General features: G+C 42.7%; 1 protein-coding gene and 1 pseudogene across 8 annotated transcripts in view; one reads left to right on the top strand and one right to left on the bottom strand.

Annotated features, from left to right (window-relative positions):
* PALM2AKAP2 (PALM2 and AKAP2 fusion) overlaps positions 1-18,853 on the bottom strand; it is a 457,899-nt gene that overhangs the window by 391,353 nt on the left and 47,693 nt on the right. The window lies entirely within an intron of this gene.
* Positions 502-2,438, top strand: LOC112923010 (X-ray repair cross-complementing protein 6 pseudogene; annotated as a pseudogene).

An 18,853-nucleotide genomic window follows, 5' to 3' on the forward strand; every position in this document is an offset into this window, starting at 1 on the left:
TGCCTCCCCAGTATGAGCTCAGCCTGCAGATGCCCAGCTCCTTGGTAATGTAAGACAGATGCCAAACCAGCTCAGCTTACTGATTAGCTGGGAACTCCTTTAAGGGAAGCATATTTTGGCTAGAATCCCATAATTCAACCGTTCAGTTAACCTTTTAAGTGAAAGAAAAAAAAAAGACAAATTTAACAGGGCCAAAGCAATATGTGGGGGGTGATGACAGGCAATTCTTTAGGAAGATAAAGGATCTTGGCCCAGTAAAAGCACAAGCCTGTCTACATTTTGCTCTACCTCTTGGGAAGCAGGCTCTAAAGTATTTAGTGTGGTGTAGGGTGTGTGTGTGTGTGCATGTGTGCATACACGCGCCACAATAAAACTCCACTAGGTAAGGGACTTGACCTATTTTGCTCACTATTGTATCCTGTAGCCCCAGTGGCTATAATAATTCCAGCCACATAGTAGGTATTCCATAAACATTGATTGAAGGAAAAAATACAGGATCTCTTCCTTGTGCCTCAGTGAGCAATAAACAATATGTCAGGCTGGGAGTCTTATTACAAAAACGAGGGCGATGAAGAAGAAGAGCAAGAAGACGGCCTTGAAGTCAGTGGAGAATATACATATTCAGGAAGAGATAGTTTGATTTTTTTGGTTGATGGTTCTAGGGCCATGTTTGAATCTCAGGGTGAAGTTGAACTGACTCTTTTGACATGAGCATCCAGTGTATCCAGAGTGTGTATACCAATAAGATCATAAGCAGTAATCAAGATCTCTTGGCAGTGGTGTTCTATGGTACTGAGAAGGATAAAAATTCAGTGAATTTCAAAAATATTTACGTCTTACAGGAGTTGGATAATCCAGGTGCTAAACGAGTGCTTGAGCTTGACCAGTTTAAGGGGGAGCGGGGGAAAAAACATTTCCAAGACCTAATTGGCCATGGATCTGACTACTCACTGAGTGAGGTGCTGTGGGTCTGTGCCAACCTCTTTAGCGATGTCCAGGTTAAGATGAGCCATAAGAGGATCATGCTGTTCACCAATGAAGATGACCCCCATGGCAATGACAGTGCCAAAGCTAGCAGGGCCAGGACCAAAGCTGGGGATCTCTGTGACACAGGTATCTTCTTGGACTTGATGCACTTGAAGAAACGTGGGGGTTTTGACATATCCTTGTTCTACCGAGATATCATCAGCATAGCAGAGGATGAGGACCTAGGGGTTCACTTCGAGGAATCGAGCAAGCTAGAAGACCTGTTGAGGAAGGTTCGTGCCAAGGAGACCCGGAAGCGTGTGCTCTGCAGGTTGAAGCTTAAGCTCAGCAAGGATACTGCACTCACTGTCGGCATTTATAATATGGTCCAGAAGGCTGTCAGACCTCCTCCGGTGAGGCTTTGTCGGGAGACCAATGAACCAGTGAAATCCAAAACCCGGACATTTAATGTAAATATGGGCAGTTTGCTTTTGCCTAGTGACACCAAGAGGTCTCAGAACTATGGGAATCGTCAGATTGTACTAGAGAAAGAGGAAACAGAAGAGCTGAAACGCTTTGATGAACCAGGTTTGATTCTCATCGGTTTCAAGCCCTTGATAATGCTGAAGAAGCACCATTACCTGAGGCCCTCCCTATCTGTGTACCCTGAAGAGTCCTTGGTGAATGGGAGCTCAACCCTGTTTATTGCTCTGCTCCCCAAGTGTCTGGAGAAGGAGGTCATGGCAGTGTGCAGATACACCCCCTGTCGGAACATCCCTCCTTATTTTGTGGCCTTGTTGCCACAAGAAGAGGAGCTAGATGACCAGAAAATTCAGGTGACACCCCCAGGCTTTCAGCTTGTCTTCCTACCCTATGCTGATGATAACCGCAAGGTGCCCTTTACTGAAAAAGTCATGGCAAACCCAGAGCAGATAGACAAGATGAAGGCTATTGTTCAGAAGCTCCAATTCAATTACAGAAGTGACAGCTTTGAGAACCCAGTGCTGCAGCAACACTTCAGGAACCTGGAGGTGCTGGCTTTGGATTTGATGGAACCCGAGCAGGCGGAGGATCTGACACTGCCTAAGATTGAAGCAATAGATAAGACTGGGCTCCTTGGTGAATGAGTTTAAGGAGCTTGTCTACCCACCAGATTACAGTCCTGAAGGAAAAGCTCCCAAGCGGAGACAAGATGATGAAGGTCTTGGAAGCAAAAGGCCCAAGATGGAGTTATCTGAAGAGGAGCTGAGGGCCCATGTCAACAAGGGCACACTGGGTAAGCTCACTGTGCCCATGCTGAAGGAAGCCTGCAGGGTGTGTGGGCTGAAAGGCGGGTTGAAGAAGCAGGAGCTGCTGGACATACTCACTAAGCACTTCCAGAAGAACTGACCAGCCAGCCAGCCACCCTTCTGCACTACAGCCAGGCTGCCTAGTTTTGTTCTCATCAAGTTAAAATATGTTTCTCCTGAACCAGGAAGAATCTGCCTGATAAAAGCCAAGGACCTTACACTTATGGACCTTACATTTAGTGGAGACTTTCTGTTGCCATGGAGACCGCATAGCCCTCCCACTTTGCTGTGCTTTACTGTCTGAATAAAGATCCCTAACTTTGTAAAAAAAAAAAAAAAAGAAAAGAAAGAAAGAAAAAATACATTTACTGCGAATTGAGTAAATGCAATGAACAAATCCACTGTGTGCATGTGTCCTTGCCTGTATTGTGTATGTCATTACATAACATAAATCATATCCACACGTGGATATCAATGTATCTTATGTTTTTCACTTATGAAATGACATTAAATTACTTTGTAAATGGCTCCTACGGAGCCCTATACCTTTTGCTAACTCCAAGCTAATCGCACTACAAGCCAGGTGCCATAGGCTTAAGCATCCTCAGCTGTTAACCCGTTTTCTATGGGTGCCGTATCCAGAGGATTCAAAAGCATTGATCTTGCCTTCAGTCCTCAAAATCTCATTAATTCTCACACATTTCATCAACACCATAGCTAGCACTTTGTGTTGGGACCTCATCCACAGCAAGATCCGAAATGCCAGGTGAATCATCAGATAATACATAAAAGCCTTAGCATTTAGGGAATTTGATGGATGTTGTGGAGTCTAGAATTTAGAAGGAAGGCCTCTTAGTCTGTTTGGACTGCTCTAAAAAAATGCTATAGAATGGGTAGTTTATCAACAGAAGAAGTTTATTGCCCACAGTTCTGGAGGTGGAGATGCCCAAGATTAAGGCGATTCAGTCTCAGGTGAGAGCCCACTTTCTCATAGGTAGCTGTCTTCCTTTGCAAGTTCACAGGGCTGAGGGGACAAGGAAGCTTTCTCTGGCTGCCTTTATAATCCCATTCATCAAGCCTCTGCCCGCATAACCTAATGGCCTCCCAAAGGCCATGACTTCTAATACCATTCCCTTAGGGATAGGTTTTCAACCTATGAATTTAGGGTAGACAAACATTCCAACCACAGCACTATCTCTAATTGTCTCTCATTTATAGGCAAAGACATCAAGGTCTGAGGTGAAGTTACTTATTTTGGATTATACTGAGAATCTAGAAGTTTCCCGGTCCTGTGTGCTCCTGCTCCCAACATTACACTTTGCTGACCCACTGGAGACTTTCCTGAAAACTAAACTTTTCTTTAGAGCGAATATACAGTGATTATCTTATCCTAAACACTTAACACTCTAACAAAACATGCTTTGGCCTTTCGGTACTAACAGAGCTTTATTGTCTTTGTTCCATGATATTTGATTTCCAGACTGAATTGGTGATGAATTAAGTAATTTTCAAATGATTTGTTTTTATGGGATGATTAAATTCCAGAGTTTGGCTTTGAATTTGGAAAATGAATGTTTTTATTCTACCCCAATTCGTATATTTTTTTTCCTCAACAGACCTATGCATTTCTGCTTATTTCAACCCTAGAAGTGCAAAAAAAAATCATTTTGAAATAGTTTATTTTACATTTAAGGGTGTAAGTAAAGATCTGGTAAATAAAAAAATCAAGTAAGTGAGAGGAAATACCCTTTGAACAGAGACCACCCAGGGATCCCAAAGCCTGGGGTAGGAAAGCTCAGGCTTCTGGGGAGAAGGAACACATGGTCTTAGGAGAACATTTCTCAGTTCCTGAAATTCAGGCACTTGGAAGTACATTTCAGAGTTACACTAAAAAATATTCAGGGTCAACAGCATCTACATCCAGACAGTGAACTTTTCAACGGTTTAATATAAATCAACTCAGTAGAAAGCAACATGAGTAAGGAATGCCCCATAGAAGCTGGTAATGGCATTGCAAACATTTCTGCATCAAAACAAAAAGCAGAATCAGACCTATAAATACAGAGAACAAACTGATGGTTGCCAGAGGGGAGAAGGCTGGGGGTTGAGCAAAAATAGGTGTAGGGGAGTGGGAAATATGGGCCTCCAATTATGGAATGAGTAAGTCACAGGAGAAAAAAAGGCACAGCATAAAGAATACAGTCAATGGTACTGCAAGAGTGATGTAATGGGACAGATGTAGCTAAACTTGTGATGAACACAGCAAAACGTATAAACGTGTCAAAAGGCTAAGTTGTACATGGGAAACTAATGTAACATCAAGTATCAGCTACACTCAAATAAAAAATAATTAAAAAGTTAAAACTAACTTAAATTTAAAATGAGATAATAATACCTAGCAGAGACTAGTCTTGAAAGTTGGGTCAAGATGCACAAATCAGAGGAACTAAGGGTCGAGAGCACCTACACGTCTGTATGGTCTCTCTCTTTCCATGACTTTCCTTTTATCTCCTTTGCTTTCCTTCTTTTAATCTCTCATTCACTTTCCCCAAACTCTCTTCCTTGTTAGCTTTGGTGCCCCCAGCCCACCTGAGTTTATTTCTCTGTCTTCGCACAAGGCATTCGATGCAGTTAATCAATGGAGACGTCAGACCTAATGGAAACTTGTGCTTCTCTCCTGAGGGCTCAGGCTGCTCATACTGCAAGCCACCAGCCCCCCCCTCCCGCCAGTGAAAACCTTTTTAGGACAGGCTCCTGCTGAGCGTGGGAGCCTAGCCAGAGATCATACACAACCTACTAAAGCTTATTCCCACCTTTTTATAATTGTTTCTGTTTTTCAAACAAAGAAGACCTTTCTGGCTTCTAGTGCTATCTTTGTATGATGACTCACCTGCCTTCGGAGCCTGTACTTTCCTGTTTCAGATAGTTGTGCATTCCCTACTGTTTCTGCTGTTTCTTCAAATGGTGTCTGGTACATCACTGTTCTCTATCCCACACACATTCCTGGCACAGATGAGGCCACTCGATGGCTGTTACCCTGGTCTCTCCTGAGCTACTCAGATCTTGGCTCTTCTCTGGGCCTCATGGGCTGAGCACATAGACCCTGGCCAGCCTGACCACACAGACAGGACATGAGCTGCTTCAGTTCCACTCCTGGGCTAGACCTGGAATCAAACAGGTTACCCAGGCAAGGTCATTACAGTATTGGGAAGAAGCCCAGGAGTCCAAACTCTCAAGCTGCCATCTTCATTAACACCCTCTTCCCTAGCCACCACCATTTTATGCCATGTTTTCTGGTTCCCCACTGGATCAAGAGACCTATTACCCCAAGTCTCACCAATCCTCTCTCTCTTCAGGAACCAGGACTTTCTCTTATGATTGGACTGCCACATTGGATCTCATTGGATCTTATTACCAGCCCAAACCAAGGCCAAATTTGTCCTGTAACTAAATACTGGATATCTGACAACCAGACATCCAGTCCTTCAGCCAAGCCAGCTCTGCCATGCTAACTCCCCGTAACCTTATCCTTCTTCCCTTTCCCAGCAAATGGTTATGATTCCAGCACAACCAATGGCTAAACCTGTATCTACATTGGCCAACTGATCTTCCAGATGTACACATATGGGGCCATCTGTCTCATTCCTAGGCCACTGGTTATGTATGTCTACCTCCCCAATTTTTTCTGTTTTTCAAAGGTAGAACAGCTTTTGATGGGGCAATGTGAATTATTTTGACCTTCTTGGCTACCATGAAAAATAGGCTCCTTCCCCCTTGCCCTGCCTAAAGGCTTTACTCATGACCTAATTTTCTCCGTGGAGGGAGGAAGGAGGCTTCCCAGGTCCCTGTCAGCCTGGGAAGTTGCCAGATTTAGCAAGTAAAATACAGAATTCCTTTATAATTGAATTTCAGATGAATGACATAATTTTTAGTATAAGTATGTCCCACACAATTTTTAGGACATACTTATACTAAAAAGATATCTGTTGTTCATCCATAATTCAAATGTAACTGGGCATCCTATATGTTACCTGACATTCCCTATGTCAGTCCAAGGAATGGGATTCAGACAGCAGATAACCAAGCTATTCTCATTGGGTCTTGACATAGAATTTATATGTTCAGTAGGTACCATATAGCTAACAGAAATCATGAGTTTCTGCTTTTGATCCTGAATAATATTATAAACATAAGAAGACATATTAAGACTTTCTTGGGAATGATGTGAGTGACATAGAGGGGAGAGAACGCTGACAAGCAGAGCTATCACAATAAAAACCTTTCCTTTCCCTTTTTACACAATTCTCACTCCTAAATTACATCATGGAACAGTTTGGGCTTATTTAAAATCTTACTTGTGCCTTGGCTGACACAACAATTGCTCACATAGGAAAACACTCAGACAGTTCAGTGATTTCCCAGCTGCAGATGATAAAATGTTCTAGACATTCCAGTCAACCTGGCAGAAAAATCCAGGCCCAATGGCATCTGAAAAACACATAGAAATCACATGGGCACCATAGACGTGGTAATAAATAGAGAAGAGTACATCTGCTTAACAAAGCTGGTTAAAATCAGCGTTGTGGGGGTCTATTACTCTAAGAAGCATTAGCAGACAAGTGACACAGTGGTGTCCTGCTCGAGATACTTCTAATCTTCTGGGCAATGGCACAGAAAAAGTGGAAGAAGAAGAGATATGTTGCCCTCTAGGAACTTAAATTCTCCTCAGAACCCACATCTGCTCCAGAGGGGATGGGAGGGCACTGTGCCCCACTCCTCCATATGTCCATAGCAGAGACAGGTCTTCCTCTAGTCTCTCCATGAATACATAGCTTGAAGGAATATTTCAAATCCCATCCCCTCCTCGCTGCTTGAGCTTCTCTGTCTGCCTGCTGAGACTGAGCTGGTCTTGTCCTCTTTCTCTCTTTTGGACCTGCTAGAACTCAAACAGGGCCTGGGCTCTGGCTTTGCTCCTATTCCCTATGATAACCATACCTGCGTCAGGCCCCATGGTCCAGAACTGCCTCTTCTCAGCCAGGATCCACAAACTCTGAATTTTAGCTTAACAAATTCAGGATTACATTTTGCTTCTTGTGCCTTTTCTCAACTGATTCAGAATAGAAGGGAGATTAGAGCCCCCACCCCAACTCAGTCTTCAGCCTCATCCCAAAAGCTTTATGAACTCTATGACTAAGGAAGGGTATGACTTAAAATATGAGTAGGACAGCTGTAACTATGCTGAGGGTTTAAGTACCATGGCAAGATGAATTCTTTATCCAGATATAGTATTAGGAAAGCCTTCCTAAAGGGCATCCATTTTTAACAAAACTGAAATGGATATGACGGGGAGGGGCTGATGAATGGGCATTTCTGAAGAAAACAGAAAAGTCAGAGGCTGGGCTGGGTTACATTTAGAGAAAGGGATGGAAAGCAGAGTAGCTGGCTGGAAATGGAAGGCTCATGTGTAGAAAGAGAGTGAGTGAGGCTGTAGGCGTGGGAGTAGAGTAGCCATGAGCCGGTTTTATGGGAAAACTGCCCATTCCCACTCAGTCTCCATCTCCTGTCACCAAACTTGGCCCTGTGCAAGGGGAAGCAAATGATAATTCAGTGCCAAGCCACTTGTGTTCTAAGTTATCTTCTTGCCTCCTTACCACCACTCACTGGAATTTCCCTAAGTCCAAAGATCTTTTTGAGTGGAACACAACTGCAGCACACTTCTAAATCCCTTAATTCTTAATATTCTCATCTGGAAAGCAGGCCTATGTCATGAGGTTGATGTAAAGATTAGGACTCACATAAATAAAATATCAATATACAGCACCTGAAACCCAGAAGTTACTCCAAAAATGTCAGTTACTTTTAATCCTTTTTTTTCAAGAATGTACATCAGTGGAACAGTACAGACTTAGAGTCCAGTTGACCTTGGATGCTATCATAGATGCCAAGATGGAGATTTGAGAGCAGGAAGCTTACTGGATGGTGTGCAGGGAGAGCAAGAGTGGTAGGGCAGTGGAGAGGAGCCTAGCTGCACTGCAGTCACCGCAGAGCAGCCAATCAATGGGGAGCTCTAGTACTCCGATGGCCCTTTTGAAATGCCCTGCGTCAGGGCAAAGAGGGAGGGCGTTATACACCATCATCCACCAGACATTGGGTATGGGCTGCCCCTGGGATGTGGCTGTCTTCAGGTGAGAGACAAGGATTCATCTGATAGCTTCCAGCTGCCAACACTCCCAGCACTGGCTGGAAAAACAGGAGCCTCCACCTGGGCACGCACCCCAGCATCTACTGGAGGTGCTCAATAAATGTTCATGAACATTCAATAATGCAATGCAATGAACATTCAATAAACGCCCATGACATGCTGGGCACTGTGATGAGTGGATAGTTAACTATCTTTGTTGGATCAGTTAGTGGCTGATCGTCATCCAGCTCCCTGTCCTCACCTGGTGGGCACACGCGATATCTCTATCTTTGACCATTCCATTCATTTGGATGCTTGGAAAGAGAGACTTAAAAATTCTCAAGCAGAGGAGAAATAGGATGAAATTGGCATTAGCACAGCATTTTAATAGATGTTAGTGGGTGATCTTAGAATGTGGGAGAAATTAAAAATAAGCAGACCACCCAGGAGGCTCTGAGGGTAGCCTAGGTTTGGAGTGATGAGAGCTCCTACTGCATGGAAATAGCTGAAGAAACCAAATAGATCTGAGATTCCAGACAGAGTAAGAGGATGTGGAGTTGGGGAATTAGTAGGCAGAATTTAGTAATAAATTTAATGTGGTAAATTAAGGAGTAATAGGAACACACCATTCAGTGAGATGAGCCTGAGGACCTCACAGATTAGCAATTGGTGGTAACAGTATCATTTGGGGGGTTGGGGGGGGGAAGTGGGACTAATTTGGCTTTTGACTTGAAATATCCCCAGGCAAATAGAGATTTGGTAGTGAATAAACAGACTGGTAATTTGCCTAGCTAATGAGATTTTTTTTTAATTAATAGACTTTCTTTTGAGCAGTTTTAGGCTTTCAGAAAAAACTGAGCAGAAAGTACAATTTCCATACATTCCCTCACTCAACCATCCCCCAGTTTCCTGTTATTAGCATCTTGCATTAGTGTAGCACATTTTTAACAATTGATGAGCCAATATTGATACACTATTACTAACTAAAGTCCAGGGCTTGAGTTAGGATTCATTCTTTGTCTTACACATCCTATGGGTTTTGACAAACATACAATGACCTGCACCTGTCATTGTAGCATCACACAGAATAGTTTCGGTACCCAACAAACCGTGTGTTCCACCTTATTGTCTTCACAGTTTTGCCTTTTATGGCATAACAGAGAACTGGATTCATACGGTATGTAGCTTTTTCTGACTGGCTAGCTAAGGAGATTCTGAACTGGATTTTTATTTGTTTGGAAATTCATTTGATTTTAAAGACAATCGGAGCTTTACTTGATTCACCTTTTATTCTTAAATACACCTATGTTTAAGACAAACTTTATATCACCATCATACAAAGGAAAACAGTATCACCTGCCATAATAGAAGGAAACTGAAATATATCACTTAGATTTAAATTTAAATTGCAAAATGATCATCCATGTGCTATCTGAGAAAAATCCTTCTCACCACCTGTCAATGCCAACATTTCAGGAAACACTGATTTAAAGATTTCCCAGCCCCTACCTTCAACTCCATCTCTTTGATCTGCAGTTTAGTGGCTGCGAAAAGAGAAGAGCAAAGGGAAACAGATGTGCTGCCTTCAAGTGTTTAAAGAGCTGAGAAGTAGAAGGAAAGAGGGAACATTCAATAAACGCCCATGATATGCTAGGCACTGTGATGAGCGGGTAAAATATATTATTTGGTCCAAACTCCACAACAGCCCATGTGATTGGGATTCTGTACTTCCTTGAAGGGATCAGGAAGCGAAGGTTCTGAGGGATTCTAAACTGCCCAGCTAGTTAAGCGATGAAGCAGGGCCAAATCCAATATCTCTATCCATTTTTCCAGACCGTGCAGTCCATTATGGAGAAAGGGATTTAGTCTTTGTTGCTTTAGAAAGCAGAACTAGGACCAAATGTTACATAAGCATATTTCAGCTCAACAGAAGAACTTGCCTTGTGCTATTATGGCCTAGCAGTAGAAATAGGCTGCCTTAGGAAGTGGGGTGCATCCCTTTACCAAAGTGTACAGAGACAACAGCTGGAGACCACCTAGAGGGAAAGCCACAGAGGGTATGTCCTCACCATCACCAAGTGGAAGGTGGGCTCAGGAGCTCTAAGCCCCTCTGGGGCAAACATTCCATAAGCCCAAGCCTCTGTGGTTCCTTGTGCTAACACATAAACTTCCAAGAAGGTGCTGATTTGTTTGAATGTCGGCAGGGCATTAAATACTACTTTGGGACACCTCAATCTTTCTGCAAACCATATTCTTTTCTGTAGCCTTTATTAGGGGTCACATGAAAGACATAAAGCATCAAAACAACTGTTTCCAGATGGACCCTACTAGCTGGATTATTTGAAAAAACATGTCACTGGAAGGCTGACAAGCTTCTGGAGACCAGGGAAACTTATTCCATAAGTCTATCGATACCACCTTGGATGGAGATAAAACAGCCTCCCTGTGATGGAGTGTGCTTACCCGTGACTTGGGCATCAGCCTGCTGTTTAGCAAAAGACTCTACGATTAATCTTCTCTTTTGTCAGTAGATATTGGCACAGACTCTGGGACAACATATGGATAATGTTTTAGCTAATCCTTTAGCATCTTTATTGAACTACCCTTTAAGAAATGAATTTCTGCCTGAGAGTCCCTGGAAATGCTGAGAAGGGGCATACAAACATATCGAAATTCTTATATTACCCCTGCTTCATTGGATGAACAAGTTAATGGTTCCAATGTATATGCATCAGTCAGTTCAGAAAGCAGAACTGAGCCCTTTAGAAATGTTTTATGTGAATTGCTCACCCGTGCAAGGACAGGCACTTACCACAGGGATAGCTCAATAAATCCCACTCATTTGCTATGTCTTCATTAATAAATAAATACAAAAGATAAGAAAAGCCACGATTTTGCTAACTCTTGCTCTGAAAGAACTGCAAGACCCTAGCCACTAGATAACCAAATGCCACCTCACTAAGGGCCCTGATTAGACTTTTCAGTAATGCTTACTCATGTATGACCCACAGGGGTTTTACAAACACCATCCAAATCCTTCTACTAGTGCATATTAATATTGTATTTCAACAAACTCTTCTGTTCAGATTCAGAAGATATGGAATGTCCCTACGCTTCAGAACAGCCAAACAGATTCCACTTGATAGAAAAGTGTCAATCCATTCTCCTCTAACCCAAGGCTAAAACCCACTAAACTTTTTTTTTTTTTTTTTAATGAAAATGAAGTCATCCCCTTTAGCCTGATAAAGGCAACAACATCCAATCGTGGTCATACTGGAATAAAGAACCCTTTTCCCACTTGAACACTTATTGAGATCAAAATGGTGATTCAAGTGTTTGTATTCAGAGGCACCTGGGCTGGCTCAGTCAGTTACGCATCCAACTCTTGATTTAGGCTCAGGTCACGATCTCAGGGTTGTGAGACTAAGCCATGTATGTTGGTCTTGGCACTTAGCAGGGAGACTGCTGGAGATTCTCTCTCTCTCTCTCTCTCTCTCTCTCTCTCTCCCTATCTCTCTCAAGTAAATAAATTCTAAAAAAATTTTTTAAATATTTTAAATGCTTATGTTTGATGAGCTTGTCTTAAATCAGTTTTGCACGTTCATAGCATTACATACAAAATAAAGGCGCAGAATAGATTTCCCACTGTGACCATGTCAGGGAAACAGTACTTTTCCACCTTAATTCCTGTTTTCTCCCTTCTCTGTCCTCTCCAGCAGGCCCAAGAAGCCAAGGGCAGATGCCACTGGCTGCCATGTCAAGAGGCCCCCAACATTCCTGAGCTGAAGCAAAGCTGTATGTAGCACAGATCCAAGGAGTCTTCTTCGCCTGCAGTGCTGACACCTGTTACCCATGGGGGGAAGATGAATGGAAATAAATATCTATTGAGGAAGGATGGGACACCAAGTACTGCACACTGTCATCCAGTCCTAACAGCCAGGCAGTGAAACCAGAGGAATAATAATTCCCAGCAAGTAATCAACAATGCTCTTGCCCCATATCTATCTGCAGATAAGCAAATGAAACTCAAAGTCATATTAACTTGTGACAGCAGACTTCTATCTGCTTCCAGAATTTGTTCTTTTACCACTGCCATGTGCTGACTCCCTTTAATTCTTGTGGATTTGGGCTCTGGCTCTTCAGTCTCCATCAGAGCTTTGGTGAATGGCTGTACAGTCTGCGCCTGTGCCATGCTCAAAGAAATCCAGCTGAGGGGCTGAAAGGGACTCAGAGCCTGCCTGCATTCCGCCCACAAGGCCATGTCCTCTTCCCAGAGTTGTGCATTTGTTTCCTAGGGCTCCTGCAACAAATTGCCGCAAACCAAGAGACTTAACATAACAGAAATTTATTCTTTCATGGTTCTGGAGGCCAGAAGTCTGAAATTGGAGTATCAACAGTGTTGGTTCCTTCTGGAGGCCCTAGGGGAGAATCCCCTCGTGCCTCTCTCCTGGCTTACAGTGGTTGCTGGCAATCCTTGGCATTCCTTGGCTTGTGGCTGTGTAGCTTCAATCTCTGCTTCGTCATCATATGGCCTTCTCCCTGTGTCACCCTGTGCTTTTCTTCTTATAAGGACATTTGTCATTAGAATTAGGGCCCACCTCAATAATCCAGAATGATTTCATTTCAGGTGCTTACTTATATTATCAAGATCCTTATTCCAAATAAAGTCACATTCACAGGTATTGGGGGTTAGGACTTGTATGTACCTTTCTGGGAGCCACATCAATCCACTTTAGGTTGTATCCACCTGGAAGAAAAGCAGCTTTTTCTAATTGTTCCACCCAAAGGGGATGTGATTTTTATATTTAGCACAAAGACATCTAATGGATACCTTGGTCCATGGGCTAATGGATACCTTGGTCCCCTCAGTGTGTTCCCTGATTTCTGCTGTCCATCTGTTTAGGATTTTAACCCATTCTTTCTCTGCAAGATTATCATACTTTAACCCATGGCTGGCCTCTGACAGCCTACTCAGCTCGTGCTACCTCTCTGAGAAAGAGCCTGGTGAAGTCATCATGTGGTCAGGTCTGGAATTAGGTCTGCCTACCAGGTTTCATGGTAGGAAGATAGGCCCTGAGAGCACAGGCTCTAGCTGGAAAGAGACTGTGAAGGATAGCACTAATGAAAAACTATGTATAGCCTTAACAGCAAGCAGGGGTCCAGGTGAGCAAGTAGCATCCAGGAGAGTCACTCACTAGGCTCAAAGCTCATAGCAGCAAGAATGGAGTGATGGCATTTTGGGAGGGGGTATGGGAGGCTGGAGGAGAGAAGAGGCAGCTGTCAGTCATCCAGATGCTAGGCTGGGCCTTACAGTGGGATGTGGCCAGATATTCTCATAGAGTTCACATTCAGAGCCCAAATTTAGGGACAGACCCGGCAATAAAAAGGCCATGCTGTAGTGCCCCAAAATGTGGGCAGTAGACCCTTCAATTCATCTTAGGTCAGGATCTGTTTGAGGCCCCAGTTGCCCTGTTGGAGGGAGAGGAGCAGTATAAGACTGGAGCCAGGTTCAACGTCCACTATGAATGGTCCTGTCCCTCTTGACCAACCCTCCCCTGTACCCCTGCTTTCCAAGTCCACCCTTGGCAGGTGAGAGCCAATCCTCTGCATTATCTTGCTCAGCCTCTTTAATTCATTTGCTTCATAGCATCTCTGATATTGTGGTATATAATAAGAAATATATATTTGGTCTTTGTCCTCATTTCTGGCACAGAGCTCCTAAAACCTTTGGGACCTCCTGTGATACACAATAAAAGTGTCTTTGTTATCCTAATGCAGTAGCTTTTGAAAAACCCTTAAGTAACCTAAGGATGGGAGCTGATTGCCAGGAAAACCAACCACATGATTAGAAGGTTGAACTTTCAGTTCCACCCAACCTGGGGAGGGAGGCTAGAGTTTGAGTTCAGTTACCAAGAGACAATGATTTAATCAACTGTGTCCAGGTAACAAAGCCTCCATAAAAACCCAAAACGATGGGGTTCAGAGAGCTTCCAATCTGGTGAACACATGGAATTTAGGGGAGAGTGGTGCATCTGTAGAGGGCATGGAAGTTTCTGTTCTTCTAGTTATTCCTAAGGCAAATCCTCATATAATAAACCAGTAATTTCATAAGTAACATGTTTCTCTGAGTTCTGTGAGCCACTTTAGCAAGTTATTCAAACACAGGGAAGGAGAGGGGGGTCTTAGGAACTTTTGATTTATAGTCAGTCAATCAGAAGTACAGGTAACAACCTGCACTCACAGCTGGAATCTGAAATACAAACAAGAGGTCTTGGAACTTCCAACCTATAGCCAGTTGAAGGGAAGCCCAGATCATAAACCGGGCTTGTGACTAGTATCTGGGAGTGGGAGGGTCTTGTAGGACCGAGCCCTTAACCTGTGGAACGTGACACTATCTCAGGGTAGACTGTGTCAGAATTGAGCTGAATTCTCAGACACGTTGTTGGTATCCAGTAATTTCTTATTGGTGTGAGGGAACCCCCCACCACACACACACACACACACACACACACACACACACACACACGAATTGGGTACAGAACCCAAATACCATCCCAGACCTTCCTCTGAGTCTAGGCTTCAACTACCCAATGTTGATTGTGGGAGAGGCAAAGGAGACTCACAAAGTGCATGAGCTTTCCTTGGAAGATTTCCAGTGCAACTAAAGCAGGAAGCATGCAGAGAGCCCCATGATGATTTTATTTTTGGACTTCTTGCCACCAGTGTAAATGAGTAAGAATAGACGTTCAAAGACTTTCTAAGAATGCTCGTGTGTGAAAAGGCTTGACTGGATTGATTTCAGAGAGCAAACCTAAATTCCATTCCAGGAATTGTATAGCCTTGCAAGTTCTTGAGCTTCTAAATAAAAATCTCCGGGACTCTAATAATAAAGTCTTGATGGTACACATGTCTTTACAGTATTTATATTTAGTGATTATTTTCCACTCTGACATGATTTCCTGCCAAGAATATCACATTCCAATAGATTTTGTCATATAATGTTTGATGCCTATTTTATTGTTCCCCAAATCACTGCCATGGAATTTGGGGCTTATGATGGAGGAGTGAATTCAATATTTTGTCTTTAATCTGTCTCCAGATTAAGGAGATTTATTGAGGGCCTACTGTCTGCAGTAAATTGAGTTCAGTTGCCAGACTAAGAAAAAATGGGGCCTGCCCTTGTGGCATATGATGGGCTTATTTAGAATTACTAAGAGATATAGCCAGAGAGGAAGGAGGTGTCAGATGTGAGTAATAAATACCTTTCTGGGGTCCTAGCATCAAGACAATCAGGAGTAGATATAGACTCTTGTACAGAGGAGTCAATACTTTTATGAAGAAATTTAGCAACGATGCCCACGACAATTTAAAGAAAGAAGAGAACAGATGGAGGAAGAGTAGTAGAGCCTTCATGCAGTGGATGGTGGGTGAGATGTGGCCACAGTGAAAATGGAGAAGTGGTCACAAAGATCTAAAGGGAAGGTCACTAGGTCTGGCCTCAGTTTAAATCCACAAGTATTCATCCCAATGACCTTGTTTCCTCATTTGTGCAAGAAAGTCACTAAGTTATTATGAGGAATAAGTGAGGTAATGGATGGCACAAAGTAATCACTGAATAAATCAATGCCTATAGTCAAAAGGATGAATCTCAGAGAACCTAGGGGATGAAAATCATCCTGCCGGGGGTACCCAGGTGGCTTAGTTGGTTAAGTGCCCACCTCAGCTCAGGTCATGATCCCAGGGTCCTGCTTGATGGGGAGCCTGCTTTTCCCTTCCCGTCTGCAGCTCCCATTGATTGCGTGCTCTATCAAATAAATAAAATCTTTTTTAAAATAAAATAAAAAGAAAATCATCCTGTTTCACTGATTACATCAAGCAGGGTTCCTAGGTTGTAAGCAGAGAAACTGATCATAGAAGAAAAATAATTGATTGGAAGGATATTAATCTGCTCACAGAATTGCTAAAATGTTGGGGGAACCAGACTTGGAAAACAGGAAGGACCAGAAGACGAAGTATCTCCCAATCACAGCCAAAATCAAGCCAAGAATCCATCCAGTGAGATCACCTCTGTTGCTGAGCACAGTGACCATAGTTTGGACTGCTTCCACTGCCCGGCATTAGACACAGACATGATCCCTGGAAACACAGCTGGCTGTTGCCACTGCTCTCACCCCCATCAGGATGCACTGCCTACTGTCCCTGTGTCTTTGAATCTATCCCTAATGCCTAACTCCCAAGTCTGAGGCAGCTTGGCCAAGCCTAGGTTGGGTGTCTCCGACCTTTGGCAAGAAACTATCTATTGTTTTCCATTCCTATAATGAGAGGTGGCTGATGCACCTGCCAAAACTCATGAACTTGGATATAAACTTAAATGCTAGGACACCAGAAAAATGACAAACATCTGTTAGTATAACTGACTGGTAAGTGAGGCCAGGTGGAGAGAGAAGGTAAAGGTTGTTTATTCTAAAGTACGAAGCCCAAGGCAAGAGAAATTGTGGCTCTATTTTCAACAGTTGGACAAAATAAACTGATTTTTTACGGATTTATTAAGATACAATTTATATGCCACAAAGTTGAAGTATATAATTTTTTATCATATATAGAGTTGAGCAACCATCACCATAATCTAAATTTAGAATTCATCACTCCAAAAGGAAATGTCATACTCATTAACAGTCACTCCCTCTATTAGCTCTAGGAAACCACTGATTTCTGTCTCTCCAGTTTTCTGTGTTCTGGACATTTTATATAAGTTGAACCACACAATATGTAAGCTTTTGTGACTTGCTTCTTTCACTTTCATAATGTTTTTGAGGTTCATCCACATGGAAACATGTATCAGCACATCATTCTTCTTATGGCTGCATAATGTTCCATTATATGGATATCACATTTTATTTATCTGATAATTAGTTGAAGGACATTTGGGTTGTTTCTACTTTTTAGCTATCATGAATAATTCTGCTATAAGCATTAGTGTACAACTTTTTGTGTGTACATATATTTTCATTTCCCATGGGTAGATACTTAGGAGGAAAACTGCTGAGTCAAATGGCAACTCCATGTGTAACAGTTTGAGGAACTGCCAGGCTGTTTTCCCAAGTGGTTGCACCATTTTACATTCCCACCAACATAAGAATTCTAGATTCTTCACATCCTTGTGAAGAATACTTGTTATTGTCTTTACTTTTAATTATAGCCATCCTAGTAGGTATGAAGTATTAAATGGATTTTTAAGCTTGATATTTTGCCATAGATACCCAAGAAAATTATCCTGATGCTGTTAGCCATCATCATCATCAACATCACTGAAGAATCAAGTTGGAGGAGTAAAAATATGGAATCAGCTTAGTTTTCCTTGAAATTTGCAATACACTTTTTCTTGATTATTAATTACATCCTGGCTTTATAATTCCATGGCTTTCCAGACATTTTCTGAAAAGTCATTAAAAGTTCAATCTAGTCAAACATTTTGTTCTCAAGTGTATTTAAATCTCATCTCCTCCCTTTCCTTGTTTCCTGCACAGTTCAACTCCTCTCTGGAGAGGTCTTAGGTGCAGAGAGAAACGTGGTGTGCCCCTTCATTCCTCCACTCCTCCACCACTGGGACTGGGAGTGAAGCAGAAAGATCAGGGAATTATAAGGATACTGTCATTGTTCTTAATAGTGGATTCAATCCAATGGAGTAGCAGTAGGTACTATTATTATCCTTATTTTACAGATAAGAAACCAGACGCAGAAAGAGGTTAAATAATTCAGCTAAAGGCTTATAAAGTTTGTCAGTGGTGGAGCCAGGATTCAAATCTAGGTAGTCTGGCTCCAAAAACCTTTCAGTGCTCTTGACCACCATGGTATTTTCAGAAAAGGACAAGTATGACTTTAGTTAACTGGGCAGTTCTGCACCCCTCAGTACATCATGGGGAGGTACCTGACCCCAACTGCTGTTGGCTCTTCTCAGAATATGCGACATTTAGCAATGATTTGTCCACAGGATATCTTGTGGAAGCTCTCAGAGTGAATGGGTGCAAAAGTAAAGATGAAAATCTTGAGAACCGAACCATGAAATATGACCCAGGAAGAAGAGAAGTCCAGCAACGGGGTAGGGGATGGTACAAGGTCACCGAAGGGAAGGCAACATTTCAGGAAATGTGCTTGAGAGTAGCCAGGTTTGCCTGGAGTCCAAAGGACATCACAGAGAAGGTGGGGGACAATTGTGGGATCAAGGAACCGGGGCCCTTGATAACGGCATCTAAGAATGTGGGTTCACAAGTACATTTTGGGGAAAGGTGATGAAGACAGAGTGATATGCAGAAAGTAATATTGAATAACTGAAGGAGAATATGCAGAGGGTGCTTCCTTTCCCAAGTAAAGGAAGAAAAAGGTGGTTTATTCAGTTGAGGAGAGATTACCCATCATC

Source organism: Vulpes vulpes, chromosome 12, assembly GCF_048418805.1.
Source record: "Vulpes vulpes isolate BD-2025 chromosome 12, VulVul3, whole genome shotgun sequence".
NCBI lineage: Eukaryota > Metazoa > Chordata > Mammalia > Carnivora > Canidae > Vulpes > Vulpes vulpes.